Source organism: Kogia breviceps, chromosome X (assembly GCF_026419965.1).
Source record: "Kogia breviceps isolate mKogBre1 chromosome X, mKogBre1 haplotype 1, whole genome shotgun sequence".
NCBI classification, from domain to species: domain Eukaryota; kingdom Metazoa; phylum Chordata; class Mammalia; order Artiodactyla; family Physeteridae; genus Kogia; species Kogia breviceps.
This window is the reverse complement of record NC_081330.1, coordinates 17,431,433-17,454,384: the sequence shown is the minus strand read 5'-3', so window position 1 is coordinate 17,454,384 and position 22,952 is coordinate 17,431,433. Positions and strand designations below refer to the sequence as shown.

General features: G+C 40.0%; 1 protein-coding gene across 6 annotated transcripts in view; it reads right to left on the bottom strand.

Annotated features, from left to right (window-relative positions):
- The window catches only part of MBNL3 (muscleblind like splicing regulator 3), a 113,572-nt gene extending 91,200 nt beyond the window's left edge, over window positions 1-22,372 (bottom strand). For 2 of the 6 annotated variants that reach the window (XM_067023256.1, XM_067023257.1), the window contains exons 1-2: window positions 22,232-22,354; window positions 21,295-21,471 (exon numbers count right to left, since the gene is read on the bottom strand). The gene's annotated coding sequence lies outside the window, so the exon portion shown is untranslated. Of the gene's footprint in view, window positions 1-21,294; window positions 21,472-22,231 lie in introns of all 6 variants that reach the window. The other 4 variants (XR_010838586.1, XM_067023258.1, XM_067023254.1 and 1 more) reach the window with 3 other exon arrangements.
- Between the last annotated feature and the right edge of the window lie 580 nt (window positions 22,373-22,952).

Here is a 22,952-nt window from a genome sequence, read left to right as displayed (position 1 = left end):
TGTAAGGTGTTAACTCAAACATGCTAGATTTGTGTCCTGAAATACAAATGACGTGGGCTCTGGAATGCTCTTAGGGAGCACTTGGGGGCTTCTCTATGAGGACAGTTCAAAAGCTTTAGGATCTGGATTTCATGAGATCTCAAGTGTCTGTTTAGAAGCTGAGGTCTGGAAGTAGTGCCCATCTCTTTACGGGACATGACTCTTCTCTCAGAATACTAGTTAGCATTTAAGATGCAACCGGGAGGAAACAGTCCATGAAAAGACCGTGAAGGTCTTAGAGCTCCAATGGCATGGGTGGTGGGAAAAGGGATAGATCTCACAATTGGCTATGAGCCAGGAATGATATCCAAAATATTAAACAACACTTCTAGCATGGGCACAAGCCAAGCAGGACTGATGCTACTCTGCTAGGAATTGCCCTTCCCCACCCCCGCCCCGAATCATGGGGGTGACCAGGAAGTGAGCAGTGGAAAGTGAGCATGCTCTGGTCAGTGCCTATTTACCAACCAATAAGGAATTATTCCAATAAATATTTCAGTAAGACATGCCCATACGGATGTACACTGCTGGACTATCACACTGATACTTTGCGCTAGGTGCTTGCTAACGCGTGCCACATGCTCAGATCCCTTGACATTACATGCACAGTGTAAAGGGATGTACAAAAGCTTGTTTGAACTTAAGTTGTTGAGCGAGAGGGAGGCTTAGATTTTCCAGGAAGCCAACTAAGAGAAAGCATAGTTTGGATTCCTAGGGAGAGACAGAGCCCTCCTTAAATCTAAAATATGACTAAAAGGCATGCCAATGATTAGGAAATACAAGGGAACTGGTTATTGCTGCTTCTGTTTATTTATCTTAGTACAAGCTTTGGAGAGTTAGTCACTTGAACACATGATGATTTCTAGAGATAATTACAGTAGGTTATAAAGACTACTTGTTGGTAAATTTCCAAGCCCAACTTAACTGCTTACATATTTTATTTAAGGGAACTTCAGATTAAAAATTGATAATGACCATACATGTGAAAGCTATAATTAACCCACTTACTTATTACTACTGAGGAAGCTTTCTTGGTGGGCACAATAGTAGTATGTTTCCATTTAATGACAAAGATAAAATTGTAATCTAAGTATAATGATGAGGACATTGCAACAACTTGGTCCATAAAGGCTGGAAGAACAAAGTGGATTTCCCCTGGACCCTGAATGAGCTGCACTTAGTATAGCATCTAGTCCCACCAGTCTTCTGTTTTCTGTGCCAAACTGACTCCCTCACTCCTGTCATTTTCAGCATTTTTTCATGTGTTTAATCCTGAAAATGACTATATCATCACTGTATTAGAAATAATAAATGTGACATAACATAGAAAGATGAAAGGCTAACAATAATGTGAACTAAGGCAAAAACAATAATCTCGATGTTAGTTTATTATTATTCTAAATGACTTTGTATTTGTTAACTGTTTTGGCCAAGAAGAATTCCAAAACACTGCCAAAAACCTTTATCAGCAGTAAGAGACTGAAAGTCACCACTAAATTCTGGCCCCTAGACAGCATATTGGCCAATGATGCTAGTGGCTGACTAAAAAAATGCCCATGTAAATCACAAGACTGGCAAACAGAATGGCATCAATGCAGTCAAGAAATGTAAATCCAACTCTATTGTATGCTTTATTTCTTGGGGATTTTAAACTATACATCAAACATTCTAACAGCATTGATCCCTTAGCACGAGATGGTGCGTGAGCTACAGAAATTTTATCAAGATAACAGACAGGAGATAGTCACGTAATTTACTGTAAAACGCTGTGGCCTTATAAAAGGAGCAAAAAGGAATGTCAAAGTTGACCTCTCATTTCCAAGCAGAGATAATAGAGAACCTACTCAGCTTTTGGTGTGAAAAGACTCAAAGGACTATAGACTCTGTGTAAGAGAAAAGTTCACATCAATTTCCAATGATCTGAATTTCATTTAAAGGTGAGTGTGTACGATTTATGAAAAACAGAGTAATAAAGCATGAAATTTCAGATGAATTGAAAATATAATAACAGGAAATATGCACACTGTGTTTACTACGTGCCTGGCACTAACCTTAGCATTTTCATGTACATTACTTTATTTACTGCTCATAACAATCCTATGAAGTAGATACCAGCATTTTCCCCATTTTATAGATGAGGAAACTGAGATACTGAAAGACTAAGTAATTTGGTCCAAGGTCATACAGTGGATGAGTGGAAGAGCCGGGTCAAATTCAGGCATGCTCTAGAATGCTTGCTGTCAATCACTACTCTGTACTGCCTCCCATGGGCACAAAAGTGAACAAACATAACCTAAAATTTAAAGGCTTATTCCTAGGTATATATTCTGGCACAGAATGAATCCCAGTACTTTTAAATTCTATTAAGATATAATATGATTTCTGGAGGTGCCAAGCAATACTAACAACAGCTCTACTTAAGTTTTATTTACAAATGAAATATGTAATTGCATTGCATTCATAGATTTAATGTCAAAATACATGGCATTTGGTAGATTAGAAAAATGCAGTTTAACTTCTTCTTGGTAAAAAGTGAGTGCCTTCTTATTGGATGTGCTCCAATGTAGGGGAGAATGCCTCAGATGGGATATGCATATCAGATGAGTGGATGAATGAGATCCAGACACAGAACCATACTCAGGGTTTCAGCATCCCCATCAAACACATCTGGCCATCTCCATCTCAACACTTGTCACACTATAGTGGAACCCTTGCTTATCTGTCTGCTCGACTGTCAGCTCCTCAAGGGCATGTGTTATTCATCTTCAGTGTCTGCTCAATACCTCATATACACTAAGTTCCTAACAAATACTTGCTAAACCAATGTAAGTAGTGAACATCTGCTACATGGAAGACATTGTGCTGGTGGGAAAACAAAGATTTGGTCCACATGCAGGGCAGCAAGGCAAAGTGCCCAGTATATGGTGGGACCAATGAAGGAGGCACCCCAAAGAACAGAAATGGTCAGCGTGAGTCTTCATGTAAGAAATCAACTTTCCCCATAAAGGTTACAGAATAAGTGGGAATCCCAACATGTCCCAATCCATTGCTTCTCTTTAAAAGTAGATCAACAATTCCCTTCCACTTCTAACAATTCATAGTTCTATAACTTAGAATTGTATTGCAAAGTCTGAAGCATCTGGTCATTCCAGATGTTTACTTCCTTCAAGCAGCACTGTCTTTATCCAGTGCTCAGTCCTAGATCACTAATACATAATGAAAGAGACAACCAGCAAACTCAGGTTCCCAATGAAGCCTTTTTTATGTTTCCATAATATAGCCACAGGGGTTATAAACATAGACTATGGAGTTAGAGAGTTAAGTTCAAGTTTGGACGCTGCTGTTTACTAGCAGAATGTCTTTGGGCACGCTACCTAATCTCTCTGAGCCTGAGGTTCCCCATCTGTAAAAAGGAGATAAATAATAACACCGACCTCACAGGGTTGTAATGAGGATGAGATGAGATAATATGTGTAAAGTGCTTATCACAGTGCCTGGCACAAAGTCAGTAGCTGTTTCCATTAGAAAAGAGTACAAAATTACATCACCTCTCCCTATCACTTCTTAATACGGTCTTAATATTCGTTTTATTTTCCTTTTTTCTCCCTAGTAAATTGTTCTAAAGTTAGGCCTTCTCTGCAAATAAAAACTTGTTATCAATTAATGTTATATTTAAGGAAAAAGGTATGATTCTTTTATTTTAGGTCAGATATTACATGGGAAGATATACTTGAAAAAGATCCAAAGATACTACATATCTATAATACAACCGCAATCTACTACAGAACTCAGGTTTAAATAGAAGTTAAAACTGTTCCTGTGTGTGTCTGTGTGAATATGTGTTGGGGGGGCATTTAGTACATAGGATACCCTATTATAAACTCCTAATAAACACGTAATCATAAATATGCTTTTCAAACAAAAAGATGATACACTGTCTAAGATATTTTGTTGAGGCAATTTTCCAAGGTAGTACATATAGTGATTTCCTGGTCAAAGGCTGCTTTGGAGGGGTGCCAGGGTTGATATGCTGTAGAAAATCAACTGCAAAAATCACACATAGCCAGTGTACCTAATTTTTCTCTATGCATTTTTTGCAGATTCGCTTTTTTCATATGAATTTGTGTAGCTTGTTGACTGGAGTCAAGATAAATTGCCCCCTTTCCCCTTTTTCTATCTACTGCTCTGCACATATAAGACTACAGTTTTCAATTTGAATATTGGAAGAATCAAATTCCTTCCAAGAAAAGAGGCTACAGACCTTTGGATGTCAACACAGATATTTAGGAACATTAATGTTGTTCCATGAGGAACTGAGGCTAAAGGGCCAAATGTAAGCTTACCTTTTGAGATAAGAGGGAGCTGCAATGATGAACAGACACAAGAGAAATCGAATAGAAGTGGAATCTGAAGAAATGAGTAACTACCTCTCAAAGTCGACAAGCCCTTTCTATTAAAAAAAAAAAAAAAAGACAGCAAGTCCGACAAAACCAGACTTCCTTAGCTTTGAAAAAGACAAGGTACTTGGCATCCTAAAGTAAATTAAATGTTTCTGGCAACTTAATGCAGCTGGGCAGAAGTGGAGGCAAAGGCTTTTACTGAAAAGCCATTTTAAGAGAGGTCTGTTTGGAAATACTCTCTCATCACTCACTTTTGTCTTCGTTGCTGGAATTTTTCCACTTGAAGCTCGACAAACAAGTCGTTAATCATACACGCAAACACACACAGACACGCACAAAGATAATGCAGTAAGACTTTGGGAAAAAATACATTTTCTATATGTATTTTAATTTTAATTATTTAAATCATTAATTATTAAACATTCAAATGAGTGCTAATAATTTTGATTAGTTCATTTCAATGTGTAAAGCTTGTTGTTAAAAAACATAATTTCACTGAGCAAAAGGACTCTGGGGTTGTTATTATTGATACTATACAAACCCCAAAAGAATCCATTTGCAAATTCAATGTCTTTACTGAATCCAATAAATAATTGTAATAATTATCAACCAGAGAGCAGACCCCCGCAGAGAAGCTGGGATGCCTGAGAGGTATAGTTAATTGGTAACACGGAACACAGGCTTTGAAGAGATATCAGATTAAATTAGTTCGTTAAGAGATGCATAGAGTTCACAACTTGATTACCAAGCTGTCTGATTCTCTCAAAACAATAGCCTTAATTGAAACCAACCATATAAACTTGCCTTCGTTTGCAATTCTTCCAATTATCAAGGGAAGAGTTGAAAATTGTTGATCACAGATTTAATCAGCCCATTCAGGCTATTATTTCAAGTTTGGATCTGCTGCCTATTTTTACCTGAACAAAGTAAAATATACTCTCAGTAACTTAAATGTGAAACCATTTGGTGTGCTCCTCTATTTAGGATAGTACAGAAATCTATTTTCTCCAGTACAAAATGGTAAGGAAGAAGTTGAAACTTCAAAAATTCTTCATAGTCATTTTAGAATTACACTTAACATTTTCCCTGCAGTAGGGGGAACCTTTTAATCTAAGTTACTGCTGACTTTGTGCAGTGTGTTCTCTTGGCAGGAAGATGTTATTAAACCATTTTGATTCCTGTTGATGGAGTAGTCTTAAATTTTTATCAACAAGTCATGTTTGCACAGTAATTTGAAATGCAGCACAAAAAAACAAAAGCTGAAAAAAATTATATACATACATGTATGTGTATATACATACACATACATGTATGTATGTATACATGTGTGTGTGGTGTGTGTGCATGTGTACGTGTGCATGTGTGTGTGTGTGTGTGCGTGTGTGTGTATGTATAGTTTGGGGCGGAAGAGGGAATGTAGCTTTAGTACAATTTAATCCTCAGAATATGGTATTCATTTTAACCATCAATTCCCAGGCATTCCACCTAAGAAACCCTTTTTTTTCTTCCTGGAATATATGGCAAAATAAACACAGTTTAGGAAATCCTGATTTAGATAATTAGTACCTTTACAATAACTTCAAAAATTTAAGTTTTTCAACATGTCACAAAATTTGCATCATCTTCTCTATAGAGTAAAAAGCATTTTCAGAACCTCAAAGCAGCAACCAATTCTTTTTTCACTAGAATCAAACATCACCCTAGACATTATATACAAGGCTTACATTAGAGATATTTGTACCAATTATCATCAGCTTCTAATAAAGGAAGAACAAAATATGTTCAAGAAGAAAGAACTGGGATAGTGATTAAAATGAGGGGAATTGAATCTGGACCCAAGGTTTATTTTTTAAGTTGCATGTTAAAATATAAAATCCACAAAAAACTGAAGTTACCAGATGTGACCCAGGGAAGCTGCTGCACATCTTAAAATTTCTAACTTGATGAAGGACTGACACTGAATCTTAGTCTAAAGGGAAATCATAGAGTAAAAGTCCGTCCTTGGCAGTTATATTGGAATCCTTATTATTTTTTATAGCTTTTCCCACCTTCTCTTTTGCTTTCATTGAGCCTGACCTATAGAAAGATGCCAGTCACATTTTCACTAATTCAGTAGCACTGACTTATCTCTAAAGCCATTTAAAAACAATCCTATCTATTATTTTGGGTGAATTCCACTGTCTTTTTTTTTTTTTTTTTTTGTCCAAACCTATCCCAGTCCTTCTTTAGTGACAAGCTTAATCCTTTACCTTAAGGGCAAAAAGAATAAACACCAGAGCTCTTCACCGATTACTTAATCAGACTGCACAAATAATACTGTGCATATTAACCGAGACGCTAGGCAAGTAACATAGGCACTCGATGCATATTTGGTGATCTACAGACATTTCTACACTTGATGAGTAAAGATAGGGTGAAAGCTCTGCTTCACCTCTGCGTCCCTATCAGCACATCTAAGTCACTCCTACCCTAAAAACAGCAACAAAACTCTTCCTTCCCTTGATCCTACTTCCTTGTTAAGTTCCAACATTTCTCATCCATAATCATCAACTATCTCAAAAAAGCAATCACCACGACTTTCATTTCCCAACTTTTTATTTACTCCTCAGCCCTCCGTAAACTGGTTTCTGGTCTCTAAAAAGTCACCAACGACCTTTTAAATACCAAAACCAGTGGCCTCAACTTACATAATTCCTTTGATATTTGTTGATTTCCCACCCCCCCATCCCTAGAAACTTTCTTTCTCCTTTGCTTCTGTGGCACAGAAAGATGCCTCCCCTGATGCTCTCCTTGGGGTGCCCTGGCCACTCCTAGGGGTAAGAGATGGACTCGCAAGGTTTTGCTCTGTTATTCTCTCTGCATTTTAGACAAGTTTGTTCATAGCTGTTTCAGCAGCACTTTCACTCAACATCGTTTCACACTCCTAATGCCTTACTCTTCATCCTGTTATTTCCCACCTGACTGCAGCACCATCCACCAGATAGCTAAACCAGTCATTTGTTCTATCAAGATGATTAAGAGATTAATGTTGGCTTGACTGAAAAAGAAATAAATGTCTTCACTGATAGAAGAGGCAGGCCATGGGTCATGAGATGGTCCCCAAATAATGAAGAGAATATGACTAGACAAAGAAGAAATGATTTTGTGTTTGTGGGGTTGTATTAAAAAGTGATCAAAGAGCTAAAGGTGCAATTTTTAGCCTGATATCTACTGATACCAAAGAGAGTACTTGCCTGGCTAGAACCAACTGCATTTCATAGCTAGAGGAAATGTTGTCATAACACTAATGAAAGCACCTAGCAGAGCATCTGGCTACAGTAACTATTCGATAAATGTCAGTTGACTCTAAACATCTATTATATGACGTTTTTATTGGGTGTGAAAACGGGGGTTCAAATTTTATTCCTATATATAAACTCCTGCCTACAGGTATTAAGATTGGAGGCGAAGGTGGTAGTAAGCATTGCCACCCAAGAACTCCAAGAGCCAATGTCACCCCGTCTGGGCCTGCCAGCATAAGAATTTTTCAAGGGAAGTCGCAGGCCTCTGACATCTCACATGGTTAAGTTCCATACCACTATTCACACCCAGCAAATCAGAAACGGACCCTTAACGACACAAAAGCAATGGTTGTTGATTCTACTTTCTGACTTCTTATTACCTAAGTTCCGTCCTGCTCTAGGAAGCTAGAAATTTGAAGACTCCGAAGTCTGCATGTGTGCTTCACAACACTCCCCCTACAGGGATTCAAGGAAACCCAGCTTATTTTCACTTAAGAACAAACCAACCAACCAACCTCTCATTTCAAGAGGGGTTTGTTTTGTCTTCTTTGAATTATTACCCAACATGAGGAACAACAAGAACCAGAGCTCCTGTCCTGGAGCTGAGATGACCAGGCTTTTGTTTGTCTGATGTCCAATCGTTGCAGGCTTCCTGAAATCACTAATGGTGGTGATTCTTGGAACCAAGAGGTTTTCCTCACTTATCAGTTAGGAAAAACTCTGCCAACAGCAATACCAACATCTTAATTTTCTTTTGGCCAATAGGGACCCACGAAAATGAGGAATATGATAAAAGGAATTATCCAAGCAAAAGACTAGCAAATCTAGCATCTCTTTCTTTCTTTCCATCTTCTTTCTTCATTCTAGAAGACAGTTTGCCCTCACAGTCTCATTGCCTTCTGAGGGAAATTTTCATTCACAATAAACAAAATAAACTCACCTGCCGAAGGTCTTGTGTTCCATGTATACCTTGAAGTTTTAAATGAAATTTGACAGATGTGTTACACAAGGGATCATAATATTTCACAGACTGAGAAAAGCTAGAATGATGTGTGAAATGAATGACAGCTTGGGGTTTAGTTGGATTTAGCACACCTCTTCCACAGCTTTTTCTTATCACTATTAATTTGCCAAGTATTCACAAAAAAGACCCACAGGGCTAAAGTGAAAAAAGTAGCTAAGTGTTCATCAACAGATGAAAGGATAAAGAGGATGTGATATGTACACACACACACACACACACACACACACACACACACACACAAAATGGAATACTACTTAGCCACAAAAAAGAATGACATAATGCCATCTGCAGCAACATGGACTGACCTAGAGATTATCATACTGAGTGAGGTTAAGTCAGACAGATAAACACAAATATCATATGATATCACTTAAATGTGGAATCTACAAAAATGATGCAAATGAATTTATTTACAAAACAGAAACAGACTCACAGACTTCAAAAACAAACTTATGGTTACCAAAGGGGAAAGATCAGGGAAGGGATAAATTACGAGTTTCGGATTAACATATACACACTACTATATATAAAATAGATAATCAACAAGGACTTACTGTATAGCATGGGAACTGTATTCAATATTTTGTAATAACCTACAGGGGAAGGGAATTTGAAAAAAAAAAAAAAAAAATATATATATATATATATATATCTCACTTTGCTGTACACCCAAAACTAATACAACATTGTAAATCAACTATACTTCAATCAAATTTAAAAATATAAATAAATAAAATAAAATATTTGTATAAATATAAATAAATTTTAAAATTGCAATACGACTCAGCCATAAGAAAGAATGGTATTTTGCCATTTGCAACAACATGAATGCACTTGGAGGGCATTATGCTAAGTGAAATAAGTCAGACAGAGAAAGACAAATACCGTATAATATCACTTATGTGTGGAATCTAAAAAGTACAACAAACTGGTGAATACAACAAAAAAGAGGCAGACTCACAGATACAGAGAACAAACTAGTGGCTACCAGTGGGGAGGTGAGGGGCAATATTAGGGTGAAGGAGTGGGAGGTATTGGGTATAAGAAAGGCTCAAGGATGTACTGTACAACACAAGGAATATAGCCAATATTTTGTAATAACTGTAAATGGAATGTAACCTTTAAAATTGTATAAAAAATTTAAAATTTTAAAAAGCAGCTGACACCCCAAACCAATGACTAATTTTGTTTGCCCCAAACATACAAACAACCACATGCTTGTTGCAACTGAAAATCCTGAATAACTCACACTTAAACTGCCCACATCTTATTCTACCTACTCTACGCTACTAAAATGTTGTTTATGGTGAAACAGATGCAGAGTTATCCTGTGGCCTAAAAACATACATATTAGTGCTCTCCAAACAGCTTTAACAAACAGAATAAGAAATCGTTAAAACCTGTCGCTCCAAAGATCGGGAAATGTATGCAGATTAATCCATCATTTTTTAGTTTTTATCATCATGAATAGAGTAATGCATGGAACGTTTTTGTCGTGATGGTATAACACTTTATTATGGTGCTTAATTTGTTTTACATCCCATTTAATAAATTGACTGCTAATTACACAACCATTAGATGTGTAAGCCTTTCTCTATTCTTAACAAGTTTTAAATATGGTATATCTGAAGAGGGAGATAAGAACTCATTTACAATTGACAGAATTTAGTTACCAACTGATTACAGCTGAGCTTGTATTTTATTTCCAGAGTAGTAACTTAAGTTTAACATTTAAATGTCTGCGATGAAAAGCCTAATTTCATTTCAAATTCCCCCTGTGGAGAAAGCAGCAGTCCATTAAGGCTCTGAAAGATGTCCACAGTAAAAGACCTTTGGGAATGAAGTCAGCATGTTCAGCCATAAAAGAGATTTCGTGGCACTGGCAAAGAACTGGGGATGGGGGTGGGTGGGTAAGGACAAGATCCTTATGATCGTACATACTGGAGAGATGCAACAGTACCCCAGAAGGCAATATTTTCCTCCCCCTCACAATGATCTAATTCAAAGGAATATGCACAAATTGTCCAGATTTCTAAGGTGGTCTCCAGTCTCTTAATGGATTATACTCAGTACCTCATATGAGTAAATCTTTTTTTTCCTACTGCTGGGCCTAATTCTCAACAGTACAAAAAAGTAATTAGAAAGGCTATGTGACTACCATTGTCTTTATTTGTGTAATCATTCCCATCAATATCCTAGGTATATTTAACAGACTCTCAGCTTATGCCTCCCATCCACAATTTTAAAATTCATTTTAATGTGTGCCTTTGTTCATTGCAGAAGAATATAGCCACCCACAGGTTTTCTTCCAAACATGGTAAATGTGTACATTTATATTTATTTAAAAATCAGCTTTCTTCTCTCTTGATATGACCAGACCATTTTAGATTTGTAAAAACCAAAACCAATTTTTTAACTCATTAAACTCATCTTATCTTAATGTGGGCTTTTTTCTACATTTAAACTTTTTAACCATTCTTTTGCTGCTACAAGCACCTCACACCCAGCCATCCCAATATTTTTAGTTATTGTTGCTGTTTTTCTAAGATGTACTTTTTTGTCTTCTCTTCCTAGCTAGCATTATTTTCTGTGTCTCATGGTCTATCAATATCACTTGGTAAATACATAATACTTACATAAAGTGTATACCCCCAGGACTACAACATGTCATAGACGTTAAATCTTACAGCATTCCTACAGCAATATGTCTCACTTCTCAGTTTGAAAAACAGACACACAACTGTGAAGGTACTTAACCAATATCATTCAGTATGTCAGCACCCAAGCCCCCAGTTTCCCTTGACCACTTTCGCTTAAAAAAAAAAAAAAAAGGAAAAAACATTTCTGACCTGGTTTGAAATAACACCTACTAAAACATTGACTTTCAAACCGTTTCAACAGCAACAAATAGTGAGAAATACATTTTACATCCTAACTAAGTACATATGTGCATAGATCTGAAATAAGTCTCACAAAAAATATCTAAGCTTACTACATGATATATTCCGATGTTTTCTTGCTGTATATTTTATTCAATTTTGTTTAAAAGTAATGTTAGTCATAACCTACTAAACAGATTCAGTATGCACTAATGACTTATTGCCCACCACTTGAAGACTACAGTGATAGAACAAATAGACTTTTCACACGCCACAAGGTAATGGTATTGGCTTCACTTATAGTAGGGTAAATCTTCATTAATTTTGAGGCCACTAGTACAGACTGTGGTAACTGAATCCGAACCAGCTTGAAATATATTTTGGGATAACCTACAAAGAAAGGGTTTGCTAAACAAAACATGATGTCAAGAAGATGGAAGGGGTACTTAAACTCCTAGAACAAGATACTTCTAAGGTTTCTGGACCATTATTTAAATGCAGCTGTGTTGCTAATTACAAATGTGTGTTAATTCAGGTAAATAGGACATCTACTCAGAAGAACCTTATTTGTTCTTAATCCAAAACATTTTGTAAATCAGAATATTGTCTTTAATCTGAGCTCGCAGAATTTTAGTGTAACTTAACATTCAAATGCAAGAATGCTCAAAATAATAAAATCATGTTTTCAAATTTTTTTTTAGTTCATCCAAGTCATTTCTTTGTTTATAAATGTGCTCGAGGCCTCATCTAATAATAACAACAGTAATTGGTATACAGTTCATTTGTAGTGTTTTAAACTTTGGAAAACCTTTATTTTTTGAACTGGTTATGACCAGCAATCTTTGGATTACTGAATATTTTAAAAGCATGTAATGACATTTTCCAGACCCAAAAATGAAACTTAATATTTGGTTTGTGCCGCCTGTGACAGATTTCTCAATCCCATGAAGAAACCCAGGTGTCTGGCCTATTATGAATGCCCGTATTTTAGAGGTTCAGTCCACCCCTGCCATTTCCCCCACCAAATTTGGTAGATATGAAAGAAAATTTCAAGGTAAAGGACCAAGCCAAGTTCTGAAGTCCCACAACCTCCCTTATGTGGAGGTATCTATTAAAGAACTTAGAACAGATGTTTAACCTTTATAAACATTTAACATTTTAGCAAATTGAAGGCTTAGGAAGCTAAGGGAGCAAAGGACAGTCCAGGAAGTCAGTAATTCCTGGATGTGAACCTAATCTCAGTCCTATTCTGTTTTTGCTCTAAATCAATGCCAAATTCTTCACACCTCAGCTGCTTTATAGCAGGCAAGAATTATACTGCGGACAAAACTGTTTCCTGGGAATGTCTTAGGTTAAATGGTTAATGTTACAGCCCTCAAAGGTGCTTCCACAAGAGGCAAAACATTCTTCATACATATTATTTACCTTTTCTTTATATTAGGGAATTGAAATGGATATCAGTGTCCTGCTAAACTGACCTTGAAAAGAGATCATTCTTTCCATCCCTAAATTCTTGTCCACTTTGGCAATGATCAGTTATTCAGCCAATTAGGAAATTCAATCATGTGATCTTAAAGGTTTTTAAGGTAGCTGTAACACCTGTGAGTTGACCATTTTCAGGTAGCTAATACTTGGCAAGTTCAGGGCCCTTATCTTTATTTGTCCCCTCTCCACTGGGTCATCAACCTAAAGGAAATGCCCTCCTCACCCACGTCTTCATTTAGCACCCTGTGGGAAAGTCAGTTGGTCCCTGTCATGAAAAGAAGCTCCGTTCTTCATACCACAAGGCAGCACATCCATATCTAGTTCTGCCGGCGCTGCTTTGGGCTCTCCAAAAGGCAGACTGCGTTTTCACTTTCTCCCCACCACTTTGTGATAAAAGCGCCCTGGTCTCTTAGTGGCATTTAATGAATGGTCCTCTCTCCCTGGATTTGGACTGTTGGCCTTTCCGACCAGTCATTAACTGGCAGGAAATGCCCTTCTCAGCAATCACTATTGTGTAAATAGAGCTATAAACTTTCAAAGGCCCATGCAACCCCAGACCCTAAAGCTGCACGTGTGTGTGGTGGGGGGGGGAATCTTGATTGTAAAAGCACTGCCTTCCAAATTAAACTCAAACCACATGATAGTCCATAAAATATACAAAACATGCAGTCCAGTGACAGATTTATTGTGGCCCTACAGAATAAAGCCAAAAAAAATCTCTATACAGAAAACACTGCTACTTTTGACCCAAGTAGCCCCCAAACAGGAAGTTAAAAGCAAATCAGCCAGCTGTGGCCTCACTAAGTTATGAAGGAGACCAGCGCAAACGGCATTTCCTGTCATTGCTTGTCACCATTTCTCAGTGCCTCCGTCTGAACTGTTTTCATAGGTGGCTAAAAATATTATGGAAATTTATTTGGGGATAGATGGAAGGGCAATGAGGAGGGCTATTAGATGATCTAAGCTTGCAAGTGAAAAATGTAACTTTTCCAAAAAATTTTCCTTAGCACACGTCATACAACCAGTCACTTGAACTTCTGCACTTTTAATGAATACAGGAATAACAGACCACATTAGGAAAAGCAAAAGTGCTCAGAATCAGACATTAGATAGCCTAGGTGTTTCCTGTTAATTTTGGGTTTATTTTCAGAACCACAATTTGCATGCATCTGATTAGTAAGACAGAACTGCAGACTACAATATCCCAGAGAAGAGGAACTAGCTTCGTACATTTGGTTTCTCTCTCCCTCTGATTCTGTGTCTCTTTCTCTCTCTCACCAGCCCACAGCATGGCTTGGGAAACTTCAAAGTATGTGGACGTATGAGAGCTCTCGAAGGGAATTACATTTTAGATCCTTTATTATCACCACACTCTTCACAACATATGGAGGTATTCTCTTCTTTTTCTAGCACTGTGAAATGCCAAGCCCTGTGTCACATTTCTCCAGCCTGTCAACTTCTCAGTCACAAAAGAGCTTTGGAGGGGAAGTTTCAGTCGGAAAGTGCAAGCATCTTGCCCTCATATTATTGCTACAGTATGTCTGAATGAGTTCCCCAGCAAAACCAGGTTTATCTCTCTGAGAAAGAGGATTAATAAATGGTAGCAGGGCAGCTAGTTGGCGAAAGTTCCACCAAACTCTAATGTCTTTCTCAAAAAATGCCTTCCCTTGGGGAGCCTGTCAATCTGATTCCAGCCCAGACCCTGGCTTCAGAAAGCCGCAGAGCGCTTATTGACATAGCCCCTGTCTGTGGCTGAGGCCACTGCTATAGGCATTCATGAAACAGATCAGATTACACGGCACCTCCTCGACCACGCCCCCCCCCATGTTTTTCTGCATTTGAAGCCCTTAGACATAAAATGTGACCCTATAATCTTTACTATTTTTCACTTCATACTTCTGGGTGAGCTAATAAGGTTTTTCTTCATGCTATCCAGTTACTTAGGAAAAATGTTGACATCAACGACTTGGGAGTTTAAATTTTTCTCAAAATCACTTCTGAAAAGAATCCACTCCTCTTCTTTGGAATCCTCATCTATCACAGATAGCAAGAATTTGGGGAAACATCAACGTGTCCTTTAACAAAATAGCACCCACAATTGGGCCATTTATTGAATGCCTGCTTTTCAGAGGACAAACGCAAACTCCAGTTGGGTGCTGAGGTGAAATGTGATCTCCGCCACTGTGCCATGCCTCTTGGTTGAGCGTGTTTCTATACGTTTTAAATAGAACTCAGAAAAAACACTATATAGTACATGAATCCAATCATAATAAAGCAGGCACCTTAACATTAGGTGACAATCTCATTTTCTAAGTTTATAAAGCAAAAAACTGAGGAATTATACTATGGGATATATGCCCAAGCTAATATTGTACACGGTGCTTTTGTTCTGCTTTGTTTTGTTTTCCCGCGTGAAGATTGAAGACTAAAAACAAAAGGTGAAATGCAAGCTCTCTGGTTCTTTCACTCTCATTTGCTGCTAACAGGCCACCCCCCCAAAAAAAAACACCCCCTTGTTTGGTTTCTTCATGCTGCTATATAAGGAGAGACTACAAAAGCTGTACCTAAAGACGAATGGTCCTCCGGGCACAAAAGATGATTGTGGTGGATCTGAAATGGCAGCTCTTGTCTCTTCCACTGTGTGGACTTTGCTTTCTGGACACAGTAAAAAGAGGCGCTATTCATACCTGTATCTTGGTAAATAAAAACCTATGCAAATTCACCCTCTAAATGGGCAATCAGTGTTTGACTGAAAATGAGACAGCTCTCAGTGTCCTTTTTGGGTTTTGTCTGACTTCATCACTTTCTAAACTATACATGACACGAGGCATCTGAGTCACGGTATTTCTGATTTTGTTCCTTTTTTTATCTGGTGAAATGATTTGAAGGACTGTTTCTACATAACTTCTTGTTGCAGACTGATTTCTCCAGGATGTGCTGGAGATACACTAAATGCAACTACAGGTGACAGAAAAAGAGCAACTGGCTTTCAGGCTACTCCTCGAGGTCTCAGCCCAAAGGTTGCCATTGCTTGCTTTTCCCTGGACTTGTGAGAGAGCTGTTATCAACGCCTCCAGCAGGATATTCTGTTTGTTGTTGTGTTAAAATTTTTTGTCAATAAAAAACAGATAATGCTACCTGAAATCACAGGAAGGCTGTTTATAAAATAAAAGAACAAGTTAGAAAGACTATTCTCCCATTTACTTAACCAAGTTTTACTGAGAGCCTAGTATGTGCCAGGCACTGGTGATACGAGGTAAGGAGACCCAGGAACTTGCCTAATAAGGAGTTACTCATACATTCAAGGAAACCTGAATAAGCCTTAGAAACCATTTTCAGATTTCCACACCAGTTGCGGGCAATGCCAAGAAGCTCGAGATTCAAAGAATAACTGTTGGGGACAATTTTAAGCTAATTTGAGTGATCCACACTGGAAAACAAGATCCGGCAAACTGTCAGTCTCTAGGATGCCCCCATGGCCTAAGGAGATTACAGAGCCTGCCGGAAGTCTAATACCAACCTCCTGCAATTCTGCCCAGACTGCCTTTCTCAATTGGAGGCCCTTTACTTCTGGGCCCCTCAAGTTCACCCACTGTGTGGGCATAAAACGAACTCCTGCCTAACGTCAGAAACAAAGCACTCCTTCTACTCATGAGCCAACTTAATGCTGATGGAGGAAGGACTTGAGAGTGGACATAATATTTTAACAAGCGTGCCTAATTGATTCCTAAATCTCTCATCAGTCTCCTTTTTACCCATTAACACTTTGTTCTCATGGCTATTATAAAGAGTTCTGGGGTTACTATGCTTGAGTTTCTTGAAAAGGATCGTATACATATAGAGGGAGAAAAAATATATATATATAAGTGTGTGACATACGTATGTGAATATACACAACGTGCATGTTATATACAATGTACATGTTATATACATTCATATGTATATTCACTTACATACACACACACGTGCTTAAATCAAGCTTCCTTTCATTTCTGTTTCCTCTTGAGTTGTGATCAATGTATCCTTTCTCTGAAAGTTAACTGACTGGAGTTGAACATACAGAGCCTCGGAGAGCAATCATGTAATACAAGCATTTATTATGAATGCTTTTAAAAAGAGAAACTTTTTTTCTTTCATTCTTAGAGTTGGAGGATTGCTGTAAAAATAGGTATTTTTCCCATAATCTTCCAGGAATAAATCAATGCACGGCTGTATAAATTGTCCTAAAATGAAGACTAATTTGCACATGTGTGCACACGTGTGTGCTTTCATGTGCCCAGACAACTTGGGAGAACCTTTATTTCTCAAATAAAAATAAGGTCCCCCTTCCCAGATTGCATTATTTCTCCATCACTCTTTTAAAAACACTGTCACTCTATTTAAAACCAAGTAGAAGTAAATGATGGTTTTATATTGTCTTTACTAGAATGACCTGGAAAAGAAACTTTTCTGATCCCTTTTAGGTCACATGGATGTCTTTAACACCTGGTAATGTAACTGATAACTTATTTATTCTAATTCTCGAAGTTGCCTTTCCAACATAGTCATTTGGCTGTCTTGAGGCAATATATAACCATTCAGGAAGAGCAGAATGCCACAGACCATCTGGATTCCTTAAGATCTAAAAGCCTACATTAATACAGATTTAATTGCTTTCTTTTGGATCATAATTTGTATTTGTTTGTTTTGGGTTGGTTGGCAATTAAACTACTTGCTCCCAAACAGTTTATTCTCTTAGAGGAAAAAGGCCCACTTCATTTTATCTGAGGCATGGGTTTCTTTCTATTTTTTGAATCGAGAACTGTATCACACGTAGGGAGAGGCAGAAAAATCCCCCAAAGAAACCACACTTCTGATTTCTACTTTCTTGACATCACATACATTTATAATGGGAGAAAAATCCATCTGTTCACCCTACTAGACATTGTTATAAGAAAACTCAACTGTATGGAAGCACCTTAACGAAGTCAAGGTGAGTGTAGCCTGACTGCTCTTTCAGACACTTGATAGTTTTAACATGGCAGTGACCATTATCTAACTTTAATTACAGGATCAAATTACTTGTCAAACATGGACTGTAACTTATTCTTGTCTGCTAGGCCCCAATCCCTGTTTGTAATCCTATCAGACAACGTGATAGGATTATTATTTCGAAACAGAACAATTCTGACACCTTCCTGAATTGACTGTGCTGTTAAGCAGGATAAGTGTACATTTTTCGGAAGGAAAATGTTCATCACGTTAGGGCTTCTCACTCTCTTCTTTTCTTCCCTTCCGTCTTGCATATAAAGACAGTTGGGTGGAAAACAAAATTGTACTTCCAACTACACTGTCAGCATCTGAACAGCAGCCCACGTGCTGGAACAGGCCACTGTTCCAGCACGTGCAGTACTGTACAGCCTCCAAAGACAAAACCTTTCTTCCCCAGGCTGCTGTGATTACTTTTTCATATGGTAGAGCTGGGCAGATAATAATACACCCACTGGTCAGAAGGATGAATTACACAAGTGCCTAGCACTGCGGTGAGAAAAGAACCCATCTGAGGCAAATAAAATGCAAGCAATTAGGGGAATGCTGTTCTAAATTACTTCAAATTTTGAGGTTCTTGCAAGCTCACAAAAAAACAGAAAATCTTCTGTTTAAATTAAAAGCTGCGCATGAAATCTGCTCCTCTGTGAGTTTACCGACTACTCATTTTTCTTTTTAACTCGACATTTATTAAGCACCTAATTTGTGCAAAGCATTGCTTAGATATAAGGTAGGTTCAGGAGATTACCAAAGAGAATTCGGATACCAGCTCAGAATCATAGGTTTTACCCCCCTTAAAAAGCAGCTGTTGTGAAATGCCTTGAGTGGACAGTTGAGGGAAAAAAGGGACTTTATAATAGTCCTGGGAATCATTATGAGGGCTTAAAGCAGCGAAGGAAATTAGAGAAATGAAGTAGCTCTTAGAAATAGAGCAAAACATTCAGTCACCACCCCTAGCCCAGCACTGTATCAATTCTCTCTCAAAACATTTTTTTTTCTGACAAACTCCTTCACCTGTTTTCACACAAGGTCTCCAATCTCATCACTATATGAAGCCGCAGAATGTTTAACTGGCAAAATGTCATCCTAATGTCTCTGACACTAGTTCAGCTTGTCTGTTCTGGCCCCAAGGTTTAGCATCCCCCGCCGGCACCCCCGTTTTAAGGATGCATTTGGTCCAAAGTCATTCAGCAACAAGGCAGCACATGAGGAAGCAAAGCTTCATGAGCTGGAATCTAAGGATGTAATCACTAAAAATGGGGGAAGTTGCTTTTGGTCACCCCTGCTCTCTTGCAAAAATGCAAGTATCTATTTCTCTACCTGCAGGAGGAACTCTCCTTTCAGATGTGAAGCAATGAACTGCCCCCAAACACTTCTTCCAACAATAATCTGGAAAACGGATTACATGGTAACTCCACTGCAAACAGTTCAGTTCTTTTTAGGCACACTACAGCACCTGGGCAGGAAAACTGCACCATTTCTAATAAGTGCAAAAACAATCTCTTTTCCCCCGCCACTCCCCAGAAGCTTGCTTAATTTAATAACAGGAGAATCTGCCAGCCGAGTAGCTTCTACTGCTTTGGGAGAAGTCAAAAGTGGACAGAGGTAGAATAGTATCAGCTGGGCTATGGGCAGAAGCCCTTTTAGGCTATGTTTAGGGAAGTTTCAATAAATATGAAAGCATCCCCCCAAAGTATTACATACTGAAAAACATTTTTAAAACCACTTTTTAAAGTATTCAAACATTAAGGGGCTTCCCTGGTGGTGTAGTGGTTAAGAATCCGCCTGCCAATGCAGGGGACACAGGTTCGAGCCCTGGTGTGGGAAGATCCCACATACCACGGAGCAATTAAGCCCGTGTGCCACAACTACTGAGCCTGCGCTCTAGAGCCAGCGAGCCACAACTCCTGAAGCCCACACGCCTAGAGCCCGAGCTCCGCAACAAGAGAAGCCACTGCAATGAGAAGCCCACGCACCACAACGAAGAGTAGCCCCCGCTCGCTGCAACTAGAGAAAGCCCATGCCCAGCAACAAAGACTGAACTCAGCCATAAATAAATAAATACAGAAATTTATTAAAAAACAATTAAGGACTAGATTTTCATAGGCAAAATGGAAAATGTGAATGAAACTAGAAAACTCTGAGGTCTCTGTTAAGCTTCATTGACAATATGCCTTTCATCAAAGGGAAAAATACCTCAGGTCAATTGTATTAAACACTGATGTCTAGTCTTTTGTACAGCTATTTCAACAGTCTACTTTCCAACCATTATATCAGTAACCACCCAAAGACATTAAACCAGGGAGTCAACAGAGCAAAAAATTATCAACCATTTCAAAATTAAATCTTGCAATAGTTTTGTTTCAATTGATGGTTTCCCATGAACTCAATACATGTGTAGCGTTAGGCTGTGGGGATCCATGCCCAATTCATAAACACGAGCATTTAAGGAACATCTAAGAAAAAAGAACTTTTGGAAAACACACTACCTTAATTACAGCAACAATAAATTCACCATCACTGTTGTATCAATCTATACCAATCAATAGTCAGTAGCCAGAAAAACACACAGTAGGTCTACTAATGATAAAACTACACAATTGAATCACCTGAATGTTAACTTGGGTTGCTCGTCTTGATTTAATTTCAGTTTCTGACCATAAGAGCTATTTGTGTGAACGCTAAAAATTAAAGTTGCCTTTTCAATAGTCTCCTAAAATCTACCTTCAGGCCCTGCAGATGCCGGTAGTAAAAGCAAGCTGCCCAAATGTCTTGATCCAGAGCGGGAAGAGACACAGCTCAGCATGAAAGCTGGGGCACTGCCCACGATATCGCATGGCCACGGGGAAATGAGTGGCTAGAAGCATTTGCTGATAATATGCCATGCAAAGTTCCTTTAAATTATAAAATATATATTATATATATGTTATATATATATAATGTATATAAAGGAAGAAGTAAAAAGAAAGAAAAAAAAGAAAGAAGGAAGCAGAACAATAAGAAGATAGATCAAAGCCCTAAAATTGCAAAAAGTTGCAGGATTACTTTTCCTTCTCTTTGCCATTTTGAAAAATAAAGTTTAAAAGGCATTCGATTTCGTCGGCGTCCTAGGAAGGCAGCCACGCTCACCAACCCGGTCAACTCCTCGCCATCCTTACCTTCAGCTGCTACTGCGAACCCAGAGCCTAAGGGGTCCCGCTCTCAGCGATAGCGACAGCAGCGCATGCCATCCGTTAGCGGCAGAAGCAAAAGCAGCGCTGCGCGAGGTGGCCCCGGTGCCTGGAGAGCCTCTAGCAGGGGTGGATACTCAATGCCGCCATTTTAAAGCGAGGCTCCTGAAATCATTAGATATAAGCAAATTAAAGCCCGCCCCACCTACAGAACTTCAGGGCTGGGACGGGCACCCGGCTTCGAGTCGGCCGCGGTGGGGTATAAAATGTCAAGTGAGAGACACGCACACGGGGACTCCAGGACGGAGGCGACAATCCCTCCGATACCCTCTTCCCCCCACCCCCCGTGCTCTGGCGAGCCTCATTTCGGGCCCAGAGGCCAGAAGATTTTCTTTTACTCGACAACTTCGGGGCCCTTCCCCGGGGCCGGCCAGCGGGCTGGGGAACAGCGGGGAACCGGGGCCGGCCCTCCCCGCGCCTCCCTAGCGCTTGGTTTAGTCCACTTGGAGCACACCTAGAGCTCCCCGGCTTCTCAGCGGCAGGCGGGCGTGGGGCTCTGGGCCGGGCGAGCGGCTGCCATGGCGACCTCGGTCCAAACCCCGCCCGGCCGCAGCCAGAGGCTTGCCCTCCGCCGGCCGGCCTCTGGCAGCGCCCGCCGACCCGGTGGCCCAGGCCCCTGAGGCGGGCAGGCCCTCGCCGCGCCCCGCGCCCGGCACACGCGCGGCGCGCTGAGGGAACGACGCTGGCGAGGGGGCTTCGGGCGCCCCAACGGCAACTCCTACCAAACTCCGCCGGGCAGTGGAGCGGCGCGCGGGCGCTCCCAGGCTGGGAGGCAGCGCGCTGCCGCCCTCGGCCGCCCGGCCCCGCCCTGCCCGGCCAGGTAGCTTGGCACACCCCGCACCAGCCCCGCCGCCGCCGACCTCACCTGGCCCGGCGCGCGACGCTCCCAGCCCCGGACGCGTGGGAATGAGGTTGCGTGCTGCCCCGCCTCCCGCGCCCAGCCCGGGACTCTCTGTCCTCCGCCTCCTTCTCGCTGCTCCCGGAGAGCGCCAAAAAGTCGCGCGCCGGATCCCGCTCTCTGAGTGCGGCACTTTCTTCCTGTAGGGCGCTGTTCCGTCGCCAAATATATTCTTTGTGTGGTTCGTTCATTCGTGCACGGTTCTCCCGGAGCGAAGCGCGGGCTTTATTCTCAGGGGGTGTGGCGCCTCTTCCCCACAACCCGCCGGCCCAGCCCCCGCTGCAAAGACTTTTTATCATTTCATTGTTAAGGGAAGGGGAGGGGGGACAAATCATAAGTCTCAGGTTTTACAAAAGCGAGAACAAACCGAGCTTGCACACAGCCCCGGAGGGGGACGGCGGAGGGAGGCAGCAAAGTTTCTAGAGCTGCAGGAACAGAAGTGCCAATGGGAAATGCAGTGTGGTTCAAAGCTGTACTTTTATAGTCACTTCGGATACAGGTAAGGTGAAATAGGTAATTCCAAAAATGACCTTAGTCAATAAATATACCGGCCCACTGAAGGCAGAAAATATATATGTGTATATACTCACCAATACTCACCAGCTGCCTTCCTGGGTCCTGTCCCTTCTATAAATCCTTTATTTCCCTTTAAGACGCTAACCTCAGAAAGGGAATCATTGATCTGTGC